Raw genomic sequence first — 25589 nt, 5'->3', positions numbered from 1 at the left:
TTGAGGAGAGCCTTGAAACAACTTGAGCAAAAAAAGTCCCCAATCTTTGTAATTAATTCTATCTTGCTTGATTGTACCTTCCTGTTTGTTTCCTTCTTCCTTTCCTTCCCTTTCCTTCCCTTCCCTTTCTTATCCCTTCCTTCTTTCCTTTCTTCCTTCCTTCCTTCCCTCTTGCCTTCCCTCCCAAAAGTATTGATTGAACACATAATAGGGACTTGCTTGGGCTAGATACTCAATCATTTCAAGTTCAGTACAAGTTTATCCTAATGACATTTCAGGGTCTTCCTATAAAGCTTTCTCTATTGCTTTTGTGTTCAGGTGCCCATAAAACAGTAATATTTCAGAAAATTTGATTTGCCTTGGTAAACCCACATACTCTTAGTAAGACAAGCTGTTACAAGGATTTACCCCAAAGATACAGATGCAATGAAACGCCGGGACACCTGCACCCCGGCGTTTTTTGTTTATAGCAGCAATGTCCACAATAGCCAAACTGTGGAAGGAGCCTCGGTGTCCATCGAAAGATAATGGATAGAGAAGCTGTGGTCTATGTATACAATTGAATATTCCTCACCATTAGAAATGACAAATACCCACCATTTGCTTCGACGTGGATGGAACTGGAGGGTATTATGCTGAGTGAAGTAAGTCAATCAATTGGAGAAGGAGAAACATTATAGGGTCTCATTCATTTGGGAATGAGAAAAAATGAGTGGGAAATATGAGAAAGGGAGACTGAACATGAAAGACTCCTAACTCTGGGAAACGAACTAAGGGTGGTAGAAGGGGAGGTGGGTGGAGGATGGGGGTGACTGGGTGATGATGGGCACTGAGGTGTGCACTTGACGGGATGAGCACTGGGTGTTATTCTATATGTTGGCAAATTGAACACCAATAAAAAATAAATTCATAAAAAAGGGTTGTATGATCCAAAGTTCACGTGAGTCATCCATAGATGGAAATGTTTATGAAACCAACATCTATTATTTTTCAGATTTCAATATTACACAGTGCAATTGTATAATGAAAAGAGTATAGGTCTTCACGTTAAATGGGTTTGAGGAATATTGTGGAATTTGGAGCTATTTATTGAGTACTATTATAAATAGTATTTATAGCTAACATACTTACTGTGAACGAGGTACTTTATGTGCATTGTCATTTGTTCCTCACAACGATCCTAGGAGTTAGATATTTATATGATACTTTATGTATGTACGTATTTACTTATTCATTCATTCATTCATTCATTTATATGACCTCCCATTTTACACATGAGAACACTGAGACTCTGAGAGATTTTGGCTTGCTAATGAAACAGAACAAGAATGAGGCGGAACTAGGACTTGAATCTGACTTTGTCTGATGCCCAAACCCATTTTCTTTATAAATTCTTATTTATTATTTATTTATTTTTATAATTTTTTAAAAGTAAACTCTATACCCAATGTGGGGCTTCCACTCATGACCTTGAGATCAAGAGTTGCATGCCCTGCCAATGAGGCAGTGAGGCACCCTAAACCCATTTTCTTAATCACCATACTGTGTCTCCAAAAAATAATGTAGATAGATGAAAATGTTATTTTCTTCTAAATATAAAAAATCATTGAAGTATAATTGACATCCAATGTTATATTTATTTCAGGCGTACAACATACTGATTCAACAACACATACATTACTCACTGCTTCTGATGGTAAGTGTAGTCACCATACACTGTCATTACAATATTATTGACTATATTCCCTATGCTGTATTTTTATCTCTGTAACTTACTTATATTATAACTGAAAGTCTGTACTCTTTAATCCTCTTTATCTATTTTGCCTATCCCCTTACTCCTTCCCCTCTAGCAACCACCACTTTGTTCTCTGTACTTAAGAATCTATTTGTTTTGTTTTTTGGAGTCCACATATGTGAAGTCATATGGTGTTTGTCTTTATCTTATTTCAGTTAGCATAATACTCTCTAGGTCTATCCATATTGTTGCAAATGACAAATCTAAAATTTCTGGATTTTTATTTTTTTAAAGGATTGCTTATTATTTATTCGAGAGCAAGAGGGAGAGAACAACTGTACATGTGTGAGCCAGAGGAGGGAGAGGGAGAAGGAGAGAGAATCTTGAGCCTACTCCAAGCTGAGCAGGGAATCTCACAGGGCTCTCTCTCATGACCCTGAAATCATGACCTGAGCCGAAATCAAGAGGTGATGCTTAATCAACTGAGGCACCCAGGCATCCCATAAACTTTCTGGATTTTTAAAGCATATATTATTGAGTAAACTTTTCCCTATTAGATTCCCAGATGTGATATCATATCATCCTGTGTAACCTTGCTCCTTGTTTAAGCACCACTTCTCACACTAACCAGGACTTCAATAGCGTTGTTACCTTTTTTTCATGATCAAACCAACAAATCACATCTGTGCAGCTGACTTTATCCTGTTATTGTGCAAATGGTATATAAGGTGATGTTTAAAAAAAAAAAGTTCATCTGTGGTATAAATCTAAATACTTTTGGGTTCTCCTTATATACATGCTATATTACAATTAGGAATTGGGGAAATTACAGGTTACTTGAAGTTATTAAAATATAACCATGGAAATATAGCTCTGTAGAGCTGAAAAATTGGTTGTTCTTGATTAATTTGGCTGCTTACAATGTCAGATGGATTCTCCTTGCTGGTCCTCTGCCTTTCTAAGATAGGGCAGGCGTACTTCACCTACAGCCCACTCAGCACTAAGCTGTCTCAGCTCACAGAACTGCACATTGATCCTAAAAGGCAGATACTGATGGTTCCCTGGAACTCAGGCCAATTACAGAATGACACATTATTGATAGCTGCCTGAAATCAGGTCTGAAGGTCCCTTTCCCTCCCTGTCCCATCCCCTATAGCCCTCAAGGATCTTTTTTCCTCCACTCCCTACCTCTTCCCACATATTGATGATGCTAACCCAATTTAAGACTCATTAAAGTCATTTTGAAAATGACAATATTCCACTTGCAAAGGAGTGCCCATGAATTCTGTAGGTTGCTGATAATATGGTGTTTCAATTTTTATTTTTTGAATATTTTAGACAATGTTAACATAAAATCAGGTGTGGCATTTGTATATAGCTCTCAGCTCCAGTGGTAGAAAATGAATAGGCATGATCCTCTCTTCTCTGCAGAGGGAAAGCTCATGAATGAACTTTCTGGGGCGGGTGGGAGGGTCGCAACAACAAGATGGCTAGCTGCCTGGGTTTTCTGGAGGAGAACCAGATTACCTCAGGAGCACAGACTCCTCCATCATTTTTTATATGACCTTTCTTCAATTTGACAGCCTCTCCCAGTCTGCTTCTCTTAAGTAGGCTTTGGCTTAATTTTCTGGACTTTTTCCTACTTTGTCATCCAACAACTGTAATCATATTGAAGTTGTGTTAGAGTTGTCATTTATGTTGGTTGATTGGATTCAACAGAAAATAAAGTTGGTCATTATAAGCATCTATTTCACTGGATGCCCCTTAAAAATAGAATTAATTCATATAAGACTCAAAAGATAGAATTGTTTTTGTTTCTCATTTAATCCACATTTAGTGAGTATTTACTATGTAACAGCACCTGATAGTTGGACCATGACCACTGAAGGCGGCAGCCTAGAAGAGGCAGTCACACAGGTAAACAAACAAGCAGAACAGGATCAGGTGATGGAAGAACCTAAGGTACGTAAAGATAACGTGGAGGGAATTCATCACAATTAAATCATAGGTAATGATTTTTAAGTAACTAGTTTACAATGTATCAGCAGTCAGACTGGACAAAAAGTATGTGTTATCAATTTTAATTGAAAATGGTAAAATTCACTAAGAAAAAGCCAAGGCTCTCAGCTTGCTAGTTTTCTCCTGCCCAGGCAAAGTTGGATACACTTCTCTCAAAGCTCCAGGTCTTTTGCTTATTTCTTGGCATTGTGTTCCCCACTTGGCTGAAAGTTCCCATGAGGTGGCATATGTCTGGCTCTGTCCTCACTGCTAGCATTCCACATCATGCCTGTTGCTAGGATGGCCCCAGAAAATGCTGGTCGTATATTAGCAACAGATATTTTTTGAGCCCATCCATGGCTAGCTCCAGGAAATATGGGAATCAGTAAAAAAGTTTTTTTTTTTTTTTTTTTTTTTTTTTTTTTTTTTTTTTTTTTTTTACTTTTCCAAATGACTTTTCCCTATAGGCATCATCCTCTGTATATGTTCCCCACTGTTATCCTGTTCCTAATTCACCTGAAGTAATTTCCTTTCAAGCCAATTCATTCTAAGTGATCACAAATTACAAGGTCAGATGATATAACCATCTTAGATATATATTTTAAGTATATATATATATATTCTTATCATAAATTTGTCAATGATTCCTCTGCCTAAAGGAGAAATTTTTGACACTGCGATGGTCTCCCGAGGAAAATAGCTTTGAGTCAAGCAGTAAAATTACATAAAGGATGGCATGGCCTGGTCTAACCTCTTAGGAACCCTATCCTTGATTTAAAGTTAATAATAACTTTGTGCGGAAATTCTGGGAAGATAGCTCTAACATCTGTGTGTCTTTTAAGCAAAGCAATGATTCTCTGTTCTGTCTGAGAATGCCTGCACCTGAGAGAGCCAAATAAGAGATGTGAGGAGTGTGGTGTCAGCACATGAGGTAGGAGCTGATGATATAATGCAAACAGACAACTGTCAAGGTGATTTAGTACATCGTTTCTCATCTTGGGCTACAGATGGAGGTGCAGACTCAAAAAAAGGAGAAAGCTTGCAGGTAAAGGCTTCAAGGGAGAGCCTCTCCCCACCCTGTAGATTATTGCATAATGCGGCACTTCAAAATGACAGAAGAGGAGTTGTCATTTCTTGTGTAAAACAAAATGGCAGCCATACCATCCAGGAAAGGTCAGGAAATATCTCCTTTGGAGAATGTATAAAAATAGTTATTAAAAATTCTATCCATTTAATGAAGTGTCTTTATTTTCCTTAGTATAGAGATAAGCAACTAATTGCAGTAGAAAATTTGGAAAATGAAGAATAGAAAGAGAAACAGGAAAACCTATTCTCCAGGAGTAACTACTATTAAAACTGCAGAGAAATTTTCTTCTGGCTCTTTATCTAGTCACAGGTTTTTAAAACTATATTTTAGAAATTATACATGTGTGTATACACACACACACACACACGTACACACACACATAGTTTATCCAGCTTTTTCCTGATAATAACGTAATGGAGTTTCCATACTACTACACTGAATCACTGTTGTATTATATATGACTTTCTACAAATATTGTTCCTCTTTGTTTTGTCAATCTTTTTGTCTTACATATCATGCTGACATTTATACTTTAGAGCATATTTTTCTGTTTCTTAAAATAGCAGAAATAAAATTACTTAACAGTAAAGAATTGGATGGTGTACCAAAAAATTATGAATTACTAGGTCAGATGATAGACCCATCTTAAATATATAGGAACATGATGATGAGGGAACTCTCTCTCTGACTCAGAGTCTGAGTACTACATATTTTTTCCTCTCAATTCCATATATTGTGGTATAATTTTAAAAATGCAGAACTACAAGTCTGCAAGCCCAAGTTTGTAGACCTAGGTATTTTTTTTTACCAAGAGATGGTAGTAAAGTCACACACATTCCTGATGATCTAATTTTTTTATAAAATATAAAAATGAAAAGAATCGTTGCCCTAATAATCATTAGTAGAAGTGTATGTGAACTAAGTGTCTGTGCTATTTTTCTAAAGTTGATCATGATTCTTGGTCTCAGGAATTCTGATTCAGGTATAAGCCAAGGAATGTAAAGTTCTAGATAAGTGCCCCAGACTGGAATCCCTACTCTGTCACATGGCTGTGTGCCTTTCCAAAGGACTTGAGACTCTGGACTTCAGCTCTTCATCCTAGTAAAGGACCATACTATTTACTTGATAGTTTTGTGTGAGAGTTGAATAGGACAGTGCATGTATTGCACTTGGAACAGTTCTTGACCCTTTTTCTTTATGAAAACACTGTCCATTTCATCTTTTTTTTCTTAAGATGATTCATATTTTGAAATAGGTACTGGAGAGAGAAGAAGAAAATGGAGAGATCATTTTCAAAACCCAAAGAGATTTACTGAGATCCTGTTGTGTGTCCACTTACATCTCTGGCCTGATATTAATATCCCAAAATATGAGTCTTGGCCTTATAACTCCACATTTGCAGTAAGACACAGCAGTTTGTCAGCAGCTAGGATTTGGATCTGGAACTCCCAAGTGAGTATGTAGGAGGAAGGGGCTGCTAGCTAGAGAAAACCAAATAAAGGTGATATCTAACTTCAGAACAAGAAGACCGTATTTCAATGTAAATAAGGTCATAAGGCAATGGTTAGGATCAGAGCCCAAGAGCCCATCGCTAGCCCATCACTAACCCTTCACATAGGACTTGGCATTATCATGCTATTTTCCTAGGTTGGGTGGAGTAGGAAACCCAGAGACATTTGTATATCTTCAAAATCTTGTACTTTCATTGAGGGCTATCTAAAAACAAGCCATTTTTTTTTCTTTCTCTTTTCTTTTACGCGGATCATGTTTCCTATTCCCAGGAATTTCAATTCAGGTGAATAATAAGCCAGTTCTAGATAAGAGGAAGGAGAAAAAGAAGAGGAAGGGAGATGGGGATTAGGAGAGGGAGAAGAGTAAAACAAAGAGACACATCAAAAAGAAAGAGAAAAAAAAAAAGAAAGAAAGAGAAAGAGTCTCAGGGAGAGACTGGCACTGGAGGGCTGCAAAGGGGATTTAAGAGATGAGCTCTATTTGGACACCATTTTTTCAGATACCTAAATAAATAGAGGAAATATAATAAAATATGCAGATAACAAAATACCGAAGGAAAGGTGAGAAATTTGTGTTTCAGATGATGGAAACTTTTCAGGCAATACAGTGAGACAGAGAGCAGATTAGCCACATGAAGGTAGTGGGATGGGATGCTGTCTGTTTCCCAATAGCACAGATTCTAAAAGTTTTCTGTTTCTATAGATCAGTGAAAGTTTGTTCAGTTTATATATGACAGAATGAATAGAACTGTGACTTCTGCTTTATAATATATAATTGATGCTTTCTCTGATGTTTCTGGTAGCCACATTTTTGTTAGGGGAGGACATGCCAACTAGTACCACTCCCTTCTCCATCTACATGCTGTTGATTTATGTTGATTTATGAAGCTCATGGAGGGCGGGAGTGGATGGGGAGGGAATCCTCACCTATCCAAGAGAGAGATTGGACACCAACTGATTATGGAGTTGAGATTCCCTAATGTTCCTGCAAAATGAAAAAAAAAATGTGACCAACATTAAGTCAAATAAAACAGTATTGAACCTAAATTTTCTCTAAATATAAGAAACTCTATTCTCGTGTACATGCCTTCTTCTGGGCGGTTCTACTGTATACAGCTGACACTTCCTGTCTGATATGGTAAACCATGTTGCTTACATATACAGAATTGTTCTATGAAAATGAACAAAATTCTGTGATGTAGACTAATGCTTCACGTGGAAAGAGGAACACAAAAGCAGTTGGTCATTATTAAACAGTTTTAGTAGAAGAAAACCTCTTGGGATGCAGGCTTTCATCTTCATTTGTCCCCGTTTGCAAGGTACCATGGAAAAGTATAAAGAAGTGTTAAATGAACTACACAATCCACCACAGTCTTAAAATCTTTGGTAGAGATGTCTAATGATTACCCATATCTGGTTTTGCTCCCCCTTTTTTTCACTCACTGTCCATTTTCCCTTCCAATTAAATCAGACTGTAGTTCCAGCCAATGAAATGTAATGTGAGTGACATGTTACTTCAGCTCAACACAGTGAAAACCTTCAGAGACCCTCCAATATTCTCTTCCACTATCTGTCCTGAAGTAGCTATCACTCAATCCACATGAAAATTATAAGCATAGCTTAAATGTTACTTGTGTTTGGCTGCTCTGATTGGTGGGGAGCTGCTTTGTTACTGAGGCATAACCTATCATGACTACTACAGGTGCTCAGCTAAGGCTTTGCATGTAGTACCTGAGCATCTCGTGCACTGTCACACTCATCACTAACGGTAGTTCTAATGGTAGTTGAGTGTCTTAAGCATTCCAAATGGGATCGGATTTATGTGCATTAAGTGATTAATGAAAACCAGTCTTGGTTTATTCGGCCACAGGATACATAGTGCAGAACAACTCCTTGCTCTACCAGGTTACAATTGTTTTTAGGAACATGCATTCCATACCTACATACACAGCAGCATTCCCATGATAGTTTTCTCAGGTATCACTTCAAATTACTTGGAGATTTTATTTTTACTTCCTTGGTTTTCCTCCCAAAGAATCAAGCTCTAGGTATGATGGTGAATCATATGAAATTGTCAACATTTGACCAGTTTTTTTTTTTAATTTTTATTTATTTATGATAGTAACAGAGAGAGAGAGAGAGAGAGAGAGAGAGAGAGAGAGAGAGGCAGAGCCACAGGCTGAGGGAGAAGCAGGCTCCATGCACCGGGAGCCCAACGTGGGATTTGATCCTGGGTCTCCAGGATCACGCCCTGGGCCAAAGGCAGGCGCCAAACCGCTGCACCACCCAGGGATCCTCATTTGACCAGTTTTGATTAAGAATTTTATACGGTGCCACCTAATGTTTGTTTTAGTTTTCAAATATGAAGCATTTTAGTATACCAAAGCCGGCTGGATTCCTTCTTAAAAATTATAAACATTCTCTCTGCTAAACGGTGAACTGTTTTAAAAGATCAGGGATTCAGACATATAAAATATTGTATTTGGGGGCCCCTTCTCTCTATTTATCTGTGGAAAATTGCACTGGGACTTTTATGTGCTTAAACAATTTCAAAGTCTATCAGAAGCAGAAATCAATCTATAATATCCAATAACAAAAAGTGTATGGAAATTACATCTAAAATTATTGAGGCTATGTTTTCATTTCTCACTAAAAAAAGACTTATGGATTAGTTCTAAATGAATGCCATTCTAAATCACTTGATTTATAAACCTGCTACTTAATACAATTCTAATTTATATGCTGAAATTTATTTATTTCTTGGGAAATAAATATTAGTGTGATTTAAGAAACTGAAATTAGCTCATTAATTGAAAGGTGCAGTGAATCCTTTCTAAGTGAATGGCCAACGACCACAGAAGTGATTTCCTATAAATAATTTTGACCCTAAGGATCTTCAAAAAATATTTGTTAACCAAAAAAGTTTTGAAGACTGATTAAAGAGAAATCTCCAGTAGAAAACATTTAATTAAACAATAACTAGTCTGATTATACCATCAACTCTCAGGATTTCCCAAATAGAGAACTGCAGTGATTCTCCATTCAAAGCACTTTGGCAGATAGTGACTGAGCACCTGCTACCTACCAAACACCATGAGAAACTTTTTAAGAGAACCATGGGTGAACACTACTTCACTGAGCTCAAGTCTAGGTGACAAGTTAGACATATATGCATATAATTATGAGATGCTGCAATAAGCGCTAAAATACAAATATGTTCAAGGACACTGGATGCACATGTGGGGGAGTGAGTAATTATGCCTGGGGAAATATACGGACAACGAATTATCTTATCCATATCTTTAATGTAGGATCATAAGTGCACTCAAGACATAGGAAATCAGAGGAGGAACATATATGAGTGGTGATCTGAGAGATGAATATGCATGGAGAGAGTTCAATGATTTCACATTGTTGTTGGGTGTAGCTGAAATGTAAGATGCATGGTAGGAAAAGATGACTGAAGATTAGCTTTTTATAAAGTCACTTGTGCTGGGCTCTACAGAGTTTAAAATGGCCAGAGAAATCATTTGAAATCTAGATGAAGGCACTGTTGACTCTGAAAAATCCAGAGTAGGGGCATAAAAAAGATGAGATTTGGGGAGGTAACATTTTTTGCTAAATGGTTAGTGAGATGAGCCAAAGCTGTGGAGATTTGCTCCCTAGACACTCTTATTCTAATGTATATCTCATTCCCCCTCCTTACCCAGATATTACTCCTTTAACCCATCAGTGCACCCTCCACTCCACACGCATCCACAAACACATACCAACACCCAACTGCATTCTTATCTTTGCTTTCAAAACTCCCCTGCCTGCAGCATCCCTTTTCTGTCTTTCCAAACTATGACCACCCTTCAGGATTTAGTTCAATTTCTACTTCTGACAGAAACAACAACAACAAAACAATGGCGATGAAACCAGAATCACAGGAATCTACTGAAAGAACAGATTTCTATTATGAATAATTTAAATCTGATAAACTCGAAACATAGAGAAGAGCTAAGTCAGAATACTAAAATGATTCGATCTATTCCCGGTGATCAAGGAAACAAAGATGGCATAAAGAATAATGACAAAGAGGAGTAAAGTGACATGGAAATGTTAATTGGGCATCCAGAAGCAGCTGCAAGGCTCTCCTTGCCTCGTAGAGAAAAATATAAAAGCTGACAGCCTGCTGAGTAAAAGCACAGAGCTTGGTAAGACTCAATGTGAACCAGGGCAAAGTACATTTTGAAGCCCATTAAGCCTTAGGAAGACTATAAATAAGAAAGTCTTAAGATGAATCCAAAGTGGTTAATGAGGCCAAATGTCTCAATTGACCTAAGATGGCTGCTCCAGAGGGCATGATGGCTTACTTACTGAGATGGAAGCTTGTCAGCAGGAATGCTAAATTGATTCTACCTGTGTTTCTTTAACATGAAGTCACAGGGCCCCAAGTGTTTGGTTCTCTGGGAAATCCAAGAATAAGTCTCATGCCCATCACCCATTATTCTCTGAGCCAGGTGCACTTATTGTTCCCTTTGGGGCCAAAATATTTACTTCTTTTAAAAACCAAGGGCAAAATATACATTGATCAGATTTTAGGGGTTTTACCGAGCCAGTTGAAAGGGCATCTTATTATGAGGAAAATCAATAAAAAGAAGATACATCAAAATAAAGGCTTGCTAGGATTCAAACACAGACACACTGAATCCTGAGTGACTGCAGTGAGTCACATATGTATAGTACTAACATCCCTTAAGTGATTAATGCTATTTAATATTTTTGGAAACTCCTCATGTGCTAAATATTTTACAATATTTTACAATATTTTTTAATACTATATTATCTAATTTTCACGTGACCCTATGTGGTGGTTACTAGCATTACCCCATGTTACTTGTAGTTGGAGATAATAGTATTACCTGTCTCAGAAGGTTGTTATAAAATTTCAATGAAACAGAAGTCCAATAGGACCATGCCTAAAACAAAGTCAGTAGTATTCATAAATATAATTTGTTATTATAGTTGTGATCATTTCTATTTCCAGACACAGCATCTGAGATGCCTGCCTTTAGGACGCTCATGATTCAGAAGAGTGCACAGACCTGCGCAGGCACTCATAGAGGCACATTTGGACAGTGATAGAGACACATTCGGTGCAAGGTAGCAACATGCAGGAGGACTGGTCAGCAAAGCAAGTATCTGTTAAATATTTTGAATAGTATCTACTCGACAGCAATAGCACCATAAATATGAGCTAGGGTGGTATAACTGCATAGAGAAGAGAGATCAAAGAAGGCATAATGGGAAGATGCTTGAGCTAGTACCGGGTCAAGGGGGACCAGCTGATGAGAAGAGGAAGGGCAACAAACAGAAGAAGCTATGTGTGCATGGTGCTTTGGGAAGTAGCGAGTCTCTCAGCCAGGTGAGACTCGGCCACAGGGCTGGAGAGGTCTGCAGGTGGCACAGAGTCCTAAATGCCAATGAAAAGGAGATAATTCAACTATAGGAGGTGGAGGAGGGTTCTCAAAGGTTTTTAAGCAGAAGGAGGACAGAAACTTTCTTGCGAATGGGGTGCTACTGGGAGAGAGAATATTCAGAGGCAAGTAGAGAGCCTGAACCACACAGGCATGGAGACAAGCCACTTCTCCCCCTGTCCCCTCTGACACCTTTGTACCACAGGTTCCCAAGGCCTGTTCAGGCCTCCAGACCAAGAGTACCTACTTCCTTTGTACTGAGAAGGGCTGAATTTGAACTCAATGAGAAAATCACAGGCCCATTTTCTTTCAATAATTCCTTTCCTTCATTCCCACTGCAGGGCACTTTCTATAATTTATTCATCCCAAGGTGCACTTACAGAGTGCATCTGCTTCATCATTATTTTATTATTTCTTCTTGCTTTAAAATTGCATGAGCCACTGAGAAGCAGAGATGATGAACAGGGAAAACAGCTGGGCTCTTGCTAGATGAGGATTGTGGTTAAGTTTGGGGGGGGCCTCTATATCCTTAGTCATCTATATAGTCTTGCCCATCTACATTTTATATTCTTTTGCTCATTGATCTTTCAATATTCAAAATTCAGGCCCTCTAATTACTTAGATGCCCTCCCTTCCCCTGCCAAATGTTCATTTTCCCAAACCCATTGCCATCAAGTCACATGTCTACTGAAAAATCCTTCAATGTTGTAAAGTCTAATTCCTCATCACAGCAACCAAAGCCCTTTAGAATCTGCCTCAATTCAATTTCCTTGATACTTTCTACAATTCAAATTTAGTCAAATTGTTTCTGGAATGCTTTGCTGTTCCTTCACTACCTGCTTTTTCCCATGCCCCACCCCCACCTCACCTTCCTCTCTAGCACAAGACACAAATTTGATCCCACCTCTTCTATGAAATGTTTCCTGCCCTCTCAAGTTCTCAAACTTTTATCAAGACCACAGTGTCCTGCTCCATTAGTTACTTAGAAGATGTTCTTGGAATATATTCAAGACTTTCACTAATCTTTTCTTTGTCTTAGAGAATGCCACATGTAATGGTAATTATCAAAGACAGAAAAGACAGAAACAGTAATATTGATCAAAATTTATTGTTTCCTCTGATCCATCAACAGGAATTGATTATTCACTTACTTCTAGAGGTCAATCCTAAAATTTGGTTTTTAATGGCCGTGGAAGAGAAGGTTTCTATTTAAAGATATATCTTCCTAAAGCATCTACTAACATTATATATACTTGCCTCTTGGCTCAGTTTTAAATACTTTTCAAAAATAGGAAATGATGTAAAAAGACATGTTACATTGACTTGGTTTGGAATCAGGCAGCCAACACTTTTGGGAGAAATAAAAATGTGAATTCTGTCCACTGTGATGCAATGAAGATTTCTAATTTATTTGCTTGGTGCAAAAGAATGATTATACTGACCATTATCCCTGAGGGAACCAACTGCTTCCTCAATTCTTCTGCTTTAACCTCTATCTGTACTTATTAAAATGTATCCTTGTATGTATAATAGGATTGCCATCTATGGAGAGCTAATGCTACTTTAGTGCTTGGTGAGATCTCTAACCCAATACTTTAAACCACAAACACAAGAGCATTCTGAATGTACACACAAGCAATTTTGCAAGAAGCAACCTGTTTGCAAAGATGTAAACTCAACACAGCAGCATGCAAATTGAACCTCAGAGCTCTTGCTTGCCCATAAAATATGACCTTCCTCAAAACCTATTTGCCTGTGTATACTTCAAGAAAAAGTAAAGAAAATTAAAGTAAGTAAGAAAGTTGGAGTTATAGCTCTATCCCTTAACAACTTTGGACTGTAATAACTGAACTTCACTCTTTTCTTTTTTTTTTATTTATTTATTTTTTAATTTATTTATGATAGTCACAGAGAGAGAGAGAGAGAGGCAGAGACATAGGCAGAGGGAGAAGCAGGCTCCATGCACCGGGAGCCCGACGTGGGATTCGATCCCGGGTCTCCAGGATCGCGCCCTGGGCCAAAGGCAGGCGCCAAACCGCTGCGCCACCCAGGGATCCCAACTTCACTCTTTTCTAAAAGCATAACAATTTCACCACAAAAATACAACTATTACTTAAGAAGACTACAAATGGAACACATACTTCAATAGAATGGGCTGGAAAACTTCAACTTGTACAACTGTCAGGGTAGGTAGGATGCTTAGTTGCATCAACTAGCTTTTTGCTTTTTTTTTTTTGGTTCATGGATCTTTGTTAAAAACTCCTCATCCAAGCCTCCCCCAATTGCTTTAATATTAGCTTAGTGACACCAATTTACCTTGCACCTATAAAATATGATAATAAAAATAAATATAATGGTAATGATAATGATACCCCTTTTATTGAATGTTATGTGTATATTAAGTGTTATAGTAGGCAATTTTTAATTCATTTTAAACGATTCCTCTAGTCCATGAAGCTACTATATATAAAGTTATATGGTTGGCGTTGTGGTGAAAAAAAGAAGATGGAGGGAAGGAAAATATGGAGGAAAGGAGGCAGAGAGGGAAGTAAAAAACTAAAATTAAAACATCATCTGTACCTTTACAGAGCTAATGGTTTGGGAAAGGGAATGTGGGGAACGTCTATCAATTCTGCTCATAGCATGTGTTACAGAGACTTTTAGTTCTTGTCCTATTTAAGGAAACTGAAACTGGAAATTATAGTTTATATGTATAAAATGTATACAAGAGTGATTTCTGGAAGAAATTCAATCAGCAGACCAATATTCAAGAAAAGCCTTAGGTCTACACCAAAAGTTTGACAAATATATTTATATGTTTGAGACCATCAGAACATATTTAAGAGAGGTATGAATTTTTAGGATTTTTTTCTGTTTAATATATCTTAAAAAACAATCAACTGATCTGTAGTCCTCATCCATAAAGGGGGTGTCTCTGCTACACTGAACTAGGTCACCTAACCAGTATGTGCCAGCCGTATAATTTACCCTAAATTGATCTAACTCCAAACTTCAAGATTTCCCATCATTAGATAAACATATGAACATTCTATGATCTATCTATCATCTATCTATCTATCTATCTATCTATCTATCTATCTATCTATCTATCATCTATCTCTACAGCTAAATGAACAGTTTGCAATGTTTCTGAACACAGTGGGGGCTCCAAAAAAGAAGGAAGCAACTGTGGGCATGTGAAAATGAGTCCTGCTTAGTTTCCAATCTTGGGGTACCTGACAAATAATACATGGTGACAGGACATGGGCTTCAAAGGAAAGAGTGCTTTACAGTCCTTTGTTTCCCTAGTCCTACTCTGTCACCTTTAGAAAGGTTTAGAAATCTTTTATTCCTCAAATTCTCTTTTGAATCTATGGCTCTCATCACTCTTGAGAGCTATCAGTGCCTTTCAAAGACCAGATTTTCTTTCCCAGTATTCTGTGCAGCAAGAAGCCACTGAGAATCAGTCATGCCACAGCCTGTGCTGGGTACCAGGGAAGAAGAAATGAAGGGGCTTGGGATCTTATGCTGGGGAGCTTAATGAGCACTGGTGTATTACAAGAGATGCAAACAACGGGAAGAGTTCTTCTCTGGAAGAAGGTGGTTTGTAAATCACCAAATACTTATTTTGTGCCTACTATGCACCAGGGAATGTTCTAGGCACTCTATCAACCACAAAGGAGAACATCTACCATTCATTCACTCAGGTTACATTCATTAATAAGTCAGTTCACTTATGAGTGCTTCATTAAATAGTAAAGAAACCAAAAGAGTGATTCCTTTACTTGACAATGTGTCGATTTTATTGACAAATGATATGCACATCATTTGTTCATTTGGGGAACAGTATGTCCTAGAAAAATAGGATAGGACACTGACATTCTCCTGGTTCCAGATGAAGTTTTCATCAGCTCTCAGCAGAAGTATTGGCCTAATATTGACCATCACATGAAAGTGGGAAAGATTTCCACTTATCCTTAAATTGTTCTTCCTGCATATGTTGGTTTTATTTAGCTTTTAAAATTATTTAGATAGCTAATATTTACTAGAATTGTAGCACACTAGGTATTTCACACTGATTCCATTAATTCAAATGACCATAATCTTTTTAGGTTGGTATTATTAGTATCTTTGGTTTGCGAGAGAGGAAATGGAGTCTCAGAAAGTCTACTAGATTGCCCAGTTTCAGTTAATCGTTCAGTCAATAAGTGGTAGCGGTAGATTTCAAACCAGGCAATTTGGCTCCAAAACCCAAGCTTATAATTATTGTACCATTATGCTTACCCCAAAGGCAGCTCTCCACCCACACCATTTCTTATGAGGAATAAAATTTACTAAATAAGAATGATTCTTCAATTATGTTTTTCAATGCTATAGTCTTCTTTGACATATAAAAATCTGGTAATAGCTGGCCTAAAAAGCCTGGGCTGCAAGGCTAGGGAAAACATAGTATGAAGCTTGGAAAGAAAGAAACTTGCCCGTGGTCAGGACATTTAATCTTTTGCCCAGAAGACCTGAAATTCCAGCAGCCATCATGGTCACACAGCTAACACCCCTGGGCAAGGAGCTTTCAGGCAGGGATTGGATAATAATTGAAATGGAAGCTGCTTGTAATTATCTGCATGATTTTGAGCTTTCAAGTTCAATTCCACCAACACTGCATCATAAAACTAGGGCATTTATTATGTGTTTATAGCAAAAGAAATGGCTCTGAATAAAGCACCACCACATTCACGATTATATTGAGCTACCGTGAGGACTCAGAGCAAACACCAACTTCATCGGCTCATGCCATGATCAACAGCAATTCATAAACACTGACCACCACTGAATATATTCATCTTTACTGAGAAAGTCCAGAAAATAAAGATTCAAATTATGACAAGGGAAGAAAGGGTGGCTTGGGGAGGAGTTTGTGTTAGAAGGAAGTTTTTACCTTCCTTAAAAAAAAAGTTCCAAGTATTTTACAAAAAGCAAGTGTTTGTGTGTTAGTTGCGTAAATTAGATTTTAGTTTTCAGAAAATTGAATCTATTTGTTACTTCATCAAATGTTGATTGAGTATCTAATGTGTCAGGCATTCGGACTGTCATGATTCAGCAGTGGATAGGATTCAAAGGAAAATAAACTCAACACCTCCCATAGTCCAGAGAAGGGCACAGGGCGGTATTTAAAGACCTAGCCTCTGGCACTAGCTTACCTGGGTTCAAATTCCAGCCTCAGAAGTGATTAGCTGTGTGGCTTTGTTCAGAATACTTATCTTCTAATTTCCTCATCTGAAATATGAGAGCAATACTAGCACCTATGCCACATAAAATGTTAGCGAAAATTATAGAGCGTTCATGTGTGTCAACGGCTTAGAATAGCCCTTTTGGTACTTGCTAAGTTCCACATCAGTTTTGGTATTATTAGTTATATGGATAATTCTTTCCCATAGGCTCTTTCTCTACATAGACAAAAAAGGGCACTAATAACCACGTAGATGGATACAGAATATTATATGATCATGTCAGTGTAGAGCTTTTCACAGACCTGAAATAAAATAACAAAAACACAATACTTTTTTTTTTTTTTTGGTGGTGGTGGTGGTGGTGGTGTTGCGTGGACAAGGACACAGGCCCCGGACACAGATTGCCTGGGTGGAATATTACCTTTACTACTTCCTATCAATATTAGCTTAGGTGAATTAACTTTTCTTTCTGTGTCTCGATATGGGGAATGCCATATAGAAAATATTAGGTGTTAGCTATTATATTATCATATTTTCTTTATATATTATAAATTCTTATTTCCAAATGGTTACAGAATTCCAATATTTTTGTTTTCACTAGAATAAGAAAAAAATATTTATATTTGTGCAGAATTTAAAGTTACTTACCTTAGCAATAAACATGACAAACCATCTGCTATAAATTATTATTTTCATAAAGAACATGCTAGTTTTATGATAGCCTTTGGCTACAGAGTTCTTGCCTATGACCACATACTAGTTCAGAGTATGGTGGGGGTGGAAGTGAGGGCAGGCCCACTTTTTGAGTATCTCCTACGTGCAAAGTGGCACAATGGCTATTTCTTCCAAGACTTGGAATGCTCCTGGAAAGTGCATATTATCATCTTGTTCATTAACTGATGGCAAAACTAAAGTTCAAGAAATTCAATTCAACCTAGCCAGAATAAAAAAAAAAAAAAAAGAACAAGATTTAAATGCTGGTCATTCTAACTAAAATTTCTGTTTCCACTTTTGTTCTATAATTCTAAGCAAGGTTCAACTCCACAAAGAGATTCAGGGAGGAACATAAAGAGAAAGAAAATGGTCCAAAGAGAAAGAAAAAGCCTGAGAAATAGAAGAGGCTCATACCTCTTCACTTTTGCATGGAGGGTCTTAGCGTATGTAAAATATCAGAAATAAGAAATGCAAAAGCAGAAACTCACTCTGAAAAAAAACAGAAGTACAAAACAAAACAATTCACATGAAAATGAGTATGAAGACATAAAGGAGAGATGTAAAAAAAAAGATTAAAAGAGACATCAGCTACAGACCTTTCTGAGCACAAACATCGTACAAATTGGAAGATTTCAGATATCTCAGAAAACAAAGAAGCCTGATTGAAGCTCTCTCTGCCCCAGGATGACACAGAGGCCAACAAGTGCATTAACTCTCCTTAAAAGCAGCTCCAAACTACAAAAGAAACACTGTTCAAAGACAAAATAAAAATTCAGGGACTTATCCTAGGGAACAACAAATGGAATGACAGAGAGAAGGATCTCCATCCTCTTCTGTGGTTCAGGGACATGGCTTCAGGGGGCCATCTGCTGCCCTTCACCTTTAGAGTGACAAGGAATGCAAACATCCATAGCAGGAAGAAACAGGTTGGTCTTCTGTAAGGTAGTCCAGACCAAAGCTCTGGTTTTCTCTTAAAGTAATGCTTCATAAGCTACAACTATGAATACTCCGAATAAAGAAGCAATTCAATTTTGTTATTGCAATACTTTTTTAAGTTTTTATTTAAATTCCAGTTAACATACACTGTAATATTAGTTTCAGGTATACAATTTAGTGATTCAACACTTATATACAACACCTGGTGCTCATCATGACACATGCATCCCTTAATTCCCACAATTCTATTTAACCCATCCCTCCCAGCCGGTAACCCTTATTTTGTTTGCTATAGTTAAGAGTCTGTTTCTTGGTTTGCCTCACTCTCTCTTCTTCTTTTTCCCTATCGCAATATTTTTTTAAAGACTTTATTTATTTGGGAGGTTGAGAGAGAGAGAATGAGCAGGGAGAGGGGCAAAGGGAGAAGCAGACTCCCCACTGACCCAGGAGCCTGATGCGGTGCTCGATCTCGGGACTCCGGGATCATGACCTGAGCTGAAGGCTGACTCTTATCCAACTGAGCCACCCAGGTGCCCTGCAATATTTTTAAAAATGCAAACAGAAAGGCTGGGCATTTTCCTACTGATTTTAATCTAAATAAAAATACTTTGATGCATGCTATTATATGATAATACACATCCTTAATTCCTATATGTTTTTTTCTCTAACTCTGAAAGTCTTGCACACTGGAGATGGGATTCCAGAAGCCTTCCTAGAGTTTTGCCACTCATATAGATAGGCTATTCCTTAGCTGTATAGATGCAAGAGATGAACTTCTTGGCCTATTTATTAGTGAAGTATGGTACATCACGAGTGCTAGAACTCATGATGGCCCAAACTGGATTTCATCTAAGAGACTTCAGACTTTCCATGAAGCACAAGATTGGCACCTTACTTGAATGTACTTTCCCTGGAACTGGTGCTCAAAAGGTTGGCAGATGTAGACTGCTTGATGACCTACCTTCTCGACAGATCCCGATGAGTGGTAGAAAACAGGGACCACTGACTGCTAAAGTCATGAAGGGGATTATAGTCAACCATTTATTAAAAGCCTAGAGATGGTGATGTTTAAGGCACACTTAGTTATCACTGAAAAGACAGCTATAATTCTAAAGGAGAACTAACAACTAGAAAGATAGCCCATGTGTACCAGAAGGGGTTTGAACTCTGATCTAAGGATTCTGAATTTTATCCTAGACAATTGAGAGCCACTGAAATTTTTGGAGCAAGAGAGTGGCAACAGGAAGAAAGGTACAGTGTGGAAAGTTTATGTAGTGCTATGTACGAAGAGACTGATAGGCAAGAATGTCCATCAGGTGGCTTTTGATGGTTGATTAATCCAATGCTCTAAGTCCTCTTGTCTCTGTTTTCCTAGCATACCTACCTGTTGCAATTCCAATCTGAATAAATCCAACAGCCTTATCTCCCTGGATTTACACACAGAGCATTAATTTAAAGGTGTTGCCTTGGTATTATATTTACTTAGCATTCTTTCATTACCAGTTTAGCCAATTGTATGCCACCCTAATGATCACCAACCCCTACTGGGCCATCCTATATGCTCCACTGATCACATCATTCTCCTAAACTCATCTTTTATTGTTAAAGTTCCAAAGTTCAGGCCTGAGTCCTAGGCTTTTTCTCTTCTGGCTCCACATCCTTTCTTTTGGAACATTTGCATTCATGCCTCCAGCTTAAATTGTCACCAATGTTAAAAGGACTCACATGTTTATATTTTCAGCAGACTTGTCCTTTATTCTCTAGACTTAACTCTGTAGTTGGGATCTTCATGTAGGTGTTTCAAAGTTATCCCAAACTCAACCTGTCTGAATGTCAAGTGAGGATTGATAACTGATGCTGCCTCACCCCATTCCTACCCGAAAAACCTTCAGTGGCCTCCTGTATGCCCTTAGCTCGGTGAGCTCACCACCGCTTATGTAGTGTTTGAACCAAAACCCAGGAGTCATCTTGGCCCCTTACTTTCCTTTGCTCTCATATTTGATCTCTTGGCGATCCCTACCACTTCTTATTCCAGGTACCTTCTTTCTTAGCCTTCTCACCTGGCCAGTGCCTGCTTCTATTTCAGCTCAATTTTTACTATCTCAAAAAAGTGTCTTAATGTTCTTAACTATGTCCTTTATCCGTATTTTAAAAATTCACAGAATCAATTTGATTGGCAATTGCAAATTATGTAGACCAAAGGAGAGGACAGCAAGGAAATCACTATCTGGAGATACAGGCTAAGGCATAAGATACAGGCTTAATCCAGAAATGCAAATCTGCCAGGGTTGCTAACACCAGAGACTAGTGAGCAGAGAATATATGGAAAGAAAACAGGAGAGTTCAGGTTTGAACATTGGGGAACATACCCATTTGGATATGGGGCAGACAGAAGGAGAGAATGAAGAGCAGGTTAGGGGCAAGCAAAAGAGTGACCACATGCATTTATTAAACTAATCAAAATTTTACCTAGGTTAAATGGATGACAGCATACCTTTAATTTATTTTTGGTGGCTGCCTAAATATTATTTCTCAACTGAGCTTGTGAAGCAATCAACATGTGGAACCAGTGTCTCTAATGCCAGTTTTACTTTTGAGTAGGTATAGTACTTCAGCTTCACTGTCTATGATCAGATCCTCTTCTACTTTGAAGGGTCATTAACTCTATTTTACAAAAGACAAAATAAGGATGAGAGAAGTTCAGTCATGTGCCCCAGGTCACAAAGGCAATGAGTGATGGGGCAAGAATTAGAACTCAGAACTCCGATCTGTGCAACCTCACTGCCAGCTATGCACCAGTACAGCAGACTCTCAAAGGACGAGACCCACCAAGCACTGCTCCCTGCACCCTCAGTGGTCCTGGGAGTGCCCAAAGTGACACATTCAGGCCAGGCTGAAGTTCTCAAAGCAATGTGATGCTGAATTAGCAGTCAAGGATGCTTGTTCTAGGCAGGTCCTGAAAACAATCCCTTTTTGATAAAAACTGACCATTATGTTTTGGTTTATCATATTAAGATACTGCAACCAATAGGACTGACACCACCCAGTGTAGAGACCCAGCTATAGCCTCATTCTTCTATGATAATGTGGTTTACTGAGAGTGAGATGCAGAAGTCCCAGGTGTTGCAGACGCTTTGAAGGTGCAAGGCACTGAAGCATGATAGGTTTGCAAGGTACTTATGAGGACTTCAGGGCATGGGGGCCATGGAATGGCAAGAAACGAATCTGACAAACTGATGGGGAGGCTGTGACCTCAGACTCATTACAAAATCAAGTCACTCTCCACCTAAAAGGGAAACCTGGAACTTGGGCATATTTCCCACCAGAGGTGGAATTACAGTGCAGAGAATGAAGCTGAAACTTCAGGGCCCGTTTCTTGCATGATCCCTTGGGAATGCTAGGGGTTGATGGGACATGCAGACTTCTGGATGAAGAGGTGAAGCCAGGTTACAAATGGAAACATTCTATGTAAGCATTTTTTAAATACATTGCTTACAAAGATTGCAAAAAGGAGACCTGGATCACCAAATCTCCAGTAACTAGTCGGAATTTCTTTTAATGTTTTAAAATTTGCATTCTTTTCTTAAAAAGGGCCACAGAATTGTATAAGCTTTAGGATCCACAAGGGAAAAGCTTTGTTTTGTGGGTCCTGGGGCTTATGATCTTAAGTTTCTCTTCAGTTTTATAGTGAATATGTTTTTTAATATTATTGCTAGAATATTAATAAATAAGCTGAGGGAAGAAGGTAATGATGGGAGCCACACAGTGGGAGTCTACAGGTTGCAGGAACAATAAGCATTATTTTTTAAAAATATTTACTTATTTGAGAGAGAGAAAGGGCAAGGGACTGGGGGAGGGGCAGAGGGAGAGAATTTTCAAGCAGACTCCTTGCTGAGCATGGAACCCAACATGAAGCTTTATCTCATGACCCATGAGGTCATAACCTGAACCCAAACCAAGAGTCTGATACTCCAATGACCAAGCCACTCAGGCACCCCAGGAACAATAGGTGTTCTATCTCAAATCTCTACAACCATGAATGCCCATTTGGGTACATAAAGAACAGAATCAGAGAGCAAGAATTACCGGATTAACTAATAATGACAAGAATTATTCTATCTTTAACAATTTGTATGCAATCTTGAGCAAAGTGAGTCTATGTGTGTGGTGTGTATGTATGTGTATGTTTATATTGTGTGTGTTTGTATTTAGTGAGTGCGTGTGTTTGCTCTGTGTCTGCATTTGTGTGTTTGTGTTTATGTGTGTTTGTGCTCTGAGCTATAGAGTGGAGGCTAAGAAGCATATTTGCTGATTTGTGAAAGAAATATAAAGACAGAGAGACATAAACAGATGTGAAAAACCAGAGCAAAGAGATAGAGAAAGGGAGAAATGGCGAATAATGAGAAGCAAGAATGGGAAGAAAGCAGGGACAACAAGGGACACAAGATTTTTTCCAATCACTAGAAGAAAGGTTGTCTTGATGCCTTTGGAAAATAAAGATAGTAACCTAAAAAAATCTTGTGGCCATCCTGACAAAGTGACTCTCAGTCAAGTAATCTTTAATTGAAAAAGTCTCCTCTTGTCACCTCAGCTCCAAAAGGGGAGGGGGGGAGTAAGAAGCCATATGTTCCAATCCTTTGATTCTTGTTTCACATTTTTGATAAATGTGTCTCATAGGGGCCATTTCTGCCAATGGCAAACTTTCTTTATGCTTCAGAATCTGCCTTCCAGCAGTCACATAAAATCTCACCACTACAAATTGCCAGGGAGCTCTGGAGTTCTGAAGTAAATAAACCAGAATTGGTAGGGAGTTGAGATAGCAAAATTAAACTGAAGAGCCAGGAAAATAAAGTACCAAAAGTCCACTCTTTGTTCAACTCAAGGAAATCGTTATCATTAGAAAATTGTACATTACCTCCAAGACAAATAACACTTATTACTGGGAATAATCTCCAAATATCTCAATTTCACAATCACTTTATTATTCCTGATTATTTTTACTGTTATTAATTATCGCTATCATAAATAGCTGACTAGACCAAGTTATTCATTTTCATTTTTATTCATTACTAAATCTCCATAATAACTTCTCCATATTTATATGATGCTGGACTTTCAACCTGCAACATTATGTATCTGGGTCAAGAAGACACATCACTGATTCTAGTAACACCAATACCTGATGTTGTCATGACAATTTACAGGTGGTGGAGAAGAGAAAGGGGAGCTCTGGCCAATTTCTTGAGCACTTGACTTATTTGAATAACAGTTCAGAGATGGGAAACAGCACAGCTTAACCTTTAATTCATGTCCTTCGAGTTCTGGACCCATCACCAACAGCATGATGCTAAACTGCCACGAGATCATAGAGTCTATCTATCGTGTCAAAGTAGACATAGTTTCCAAATTCATAATCTCGACCCTTTAATTATGACAGGATAATTTTACTTCACTCACCCTTAAGCCACCAGAGTTTTTGAGAACACCTGGCATATGAAAGACACTCAGTACTCTCGTATCCTGATTGAATTATTCAGTGGCTAGAAAAGCTTCTGATGGTGGTTCAGTGCTCTTCCAGTATCTAGGCAGAGCATGGGAACTTGGTCTTAAATATCAACTTATAGATATTTCCTGTTTGTTTTAGTCATTCCCAGCAGAAGATACATCAAGATATTAAGACTGCAGTGCTTACAATTTTAAAACTAGTACAAATTTGGCTATGTTCCTATCAAGAAAATGTGCTAACAACATGCAGTCTTATGACCCCTCAGTGAAAATGCAGACTTGACTCATCCAGGTCAACTCTTTATGTCTCTTGATAATCTGACTGATTACAAAATACCAAATATGTCAAAAATCTAGGAATCGGGACATATAATGGAATCAGAACAGTGGAACCACACAATGAAGCACATTAGCCACATCCAGGTTCATTTAGCATAGTTATTCTTATCCTCTTGTAGTACCGACAAAGCCAACTATATTATAAACAATTTTGAGTTTCTAGAGAATCTGTTTTTTTTTTTTTTTAGTCATTCTACAAGAAGTTAGTTTGTTACTAACAAGTGGCTTGCAAATGGAAGTAAAGGCAAGCAGGCACACAAGTCTTAGTAAAGAGAAAGAAAGAGAGAGGAAGGAAGGGAAGAAAGAAGGATGCTAGAAAGAGAGAGGGAAAGAAGGAAAGAAGGAAAGAAAAGAAAAGAAAAGAAAAGAAAAGAAAGAAAGAAAGAAAGAAAGAAAGAAAGAAAGAAAGAAGAGAAAGAAAAAGAAAAAAGGAAGAGAAAGAAAAAGGAAGAGAAAGAAAAAGAAAGAAAGAAAGAAAGAAAGAAGAAAGAAAGAAAGAAAGAAAGAGAAAGAAAGAAAGAAAGAAAAGAAAGAAAGAAAGAAAGAAAGAAAGAAAGAAAGAAAGAAAGAAAGAAAGAAAGAAAGAAAAGAAAGAAAGAAAGAAAAGTTGCTTGGATATTTCACTTCCTTAATTTCTCATAAAGAACTGCAGAGGGAAAAAAAACAAACAAAAAAGATACAAATTTAGGTCCTATACTAATTTTATTAATGTATTCCCATTGCCTAGCAAGTGTCTGCAATTAGTCTGTGTACGTGTACCTATATACATATAAATATTAAATCCCCCAGCATGTCACAACCGTAATGCCACTTAAAGTCCTTCTTGCAATGAGTTAGGACTTGGTTGGACCATTAAGCTTGCCAATGATGCTGAGGTCTGTCTTCCCAAATTCAGAGCAATGTTGAGAAGCAGCCACATGACAGCAGCCTGACCCTGTGCAAGGAGCGAGACTGATGTGGCCCTGCCCAGGTGCCACAGGCCCTTAGTGATACCCTTTTCTCAAGTCTCCCTTTCTAAAACAATTTTGTCTTCTCTTTTGAGATTCTCTCAGGCTCATGAGTTAGACAAAA

The 25589-nt window shown here is 38.0% G+C and overlaps 1 protein-coding gene and 1 long non-coding RNA gene across 10 annotated transcripts in view; one reads left to right on the top strand and one right to left on the bottom strand.

Moving 5' to 3' along the window:
- NRG3 (neuregulin 3) overlaps positions 1-25589 on the bottom strand; it is a 1039823-nt gene that overhangs the window by 271902 nt on the left and 742332 nt on the right. The window lies entirely within an intron of this gene.
- Positions 1644-18742, top strand: LOC118354577 (uncharacterized). Of its 3 annotated transcripts, XR_004815366.2 has the most exons (4): positions 1644-1696; positions 3576-3700; positions 11367-13982; positions 18058-18742. It is a non-coding gene; the product is annotated as an uncharacterized LOC118354577 (long non-coding RNA). The 3 variants fall into 3 exon arrangements; XR_004815365.2 differs by lacking the exons at positions 11367-13982; positions 18058-18742 and adding an exon at positions 4744-4899; XR_007410182.1 differs by lacking the exons at positions 11367-13982; positions 18058-18742 and adding an exon at positions 4204-4701.

The sequence above is a fragment of the Canis lupus genome, chromosome 4 (genome assembly GCF_003254725.2).
Source record: "Canis lupus dingo isolate Sandy chromosome 4, ASM325472v2, whole genome shotgun sequence".
Taxonomy (NCBI): Eukaryota; Metazoa; Chordata; class Mammalia; order Carnivora; family Canidae; genus Canis; species Canis lupus.
Note: the sequence above shows the minus strand (reverse complement) of the source record. Positions and strands in the feature narration are given on the sequence as shown.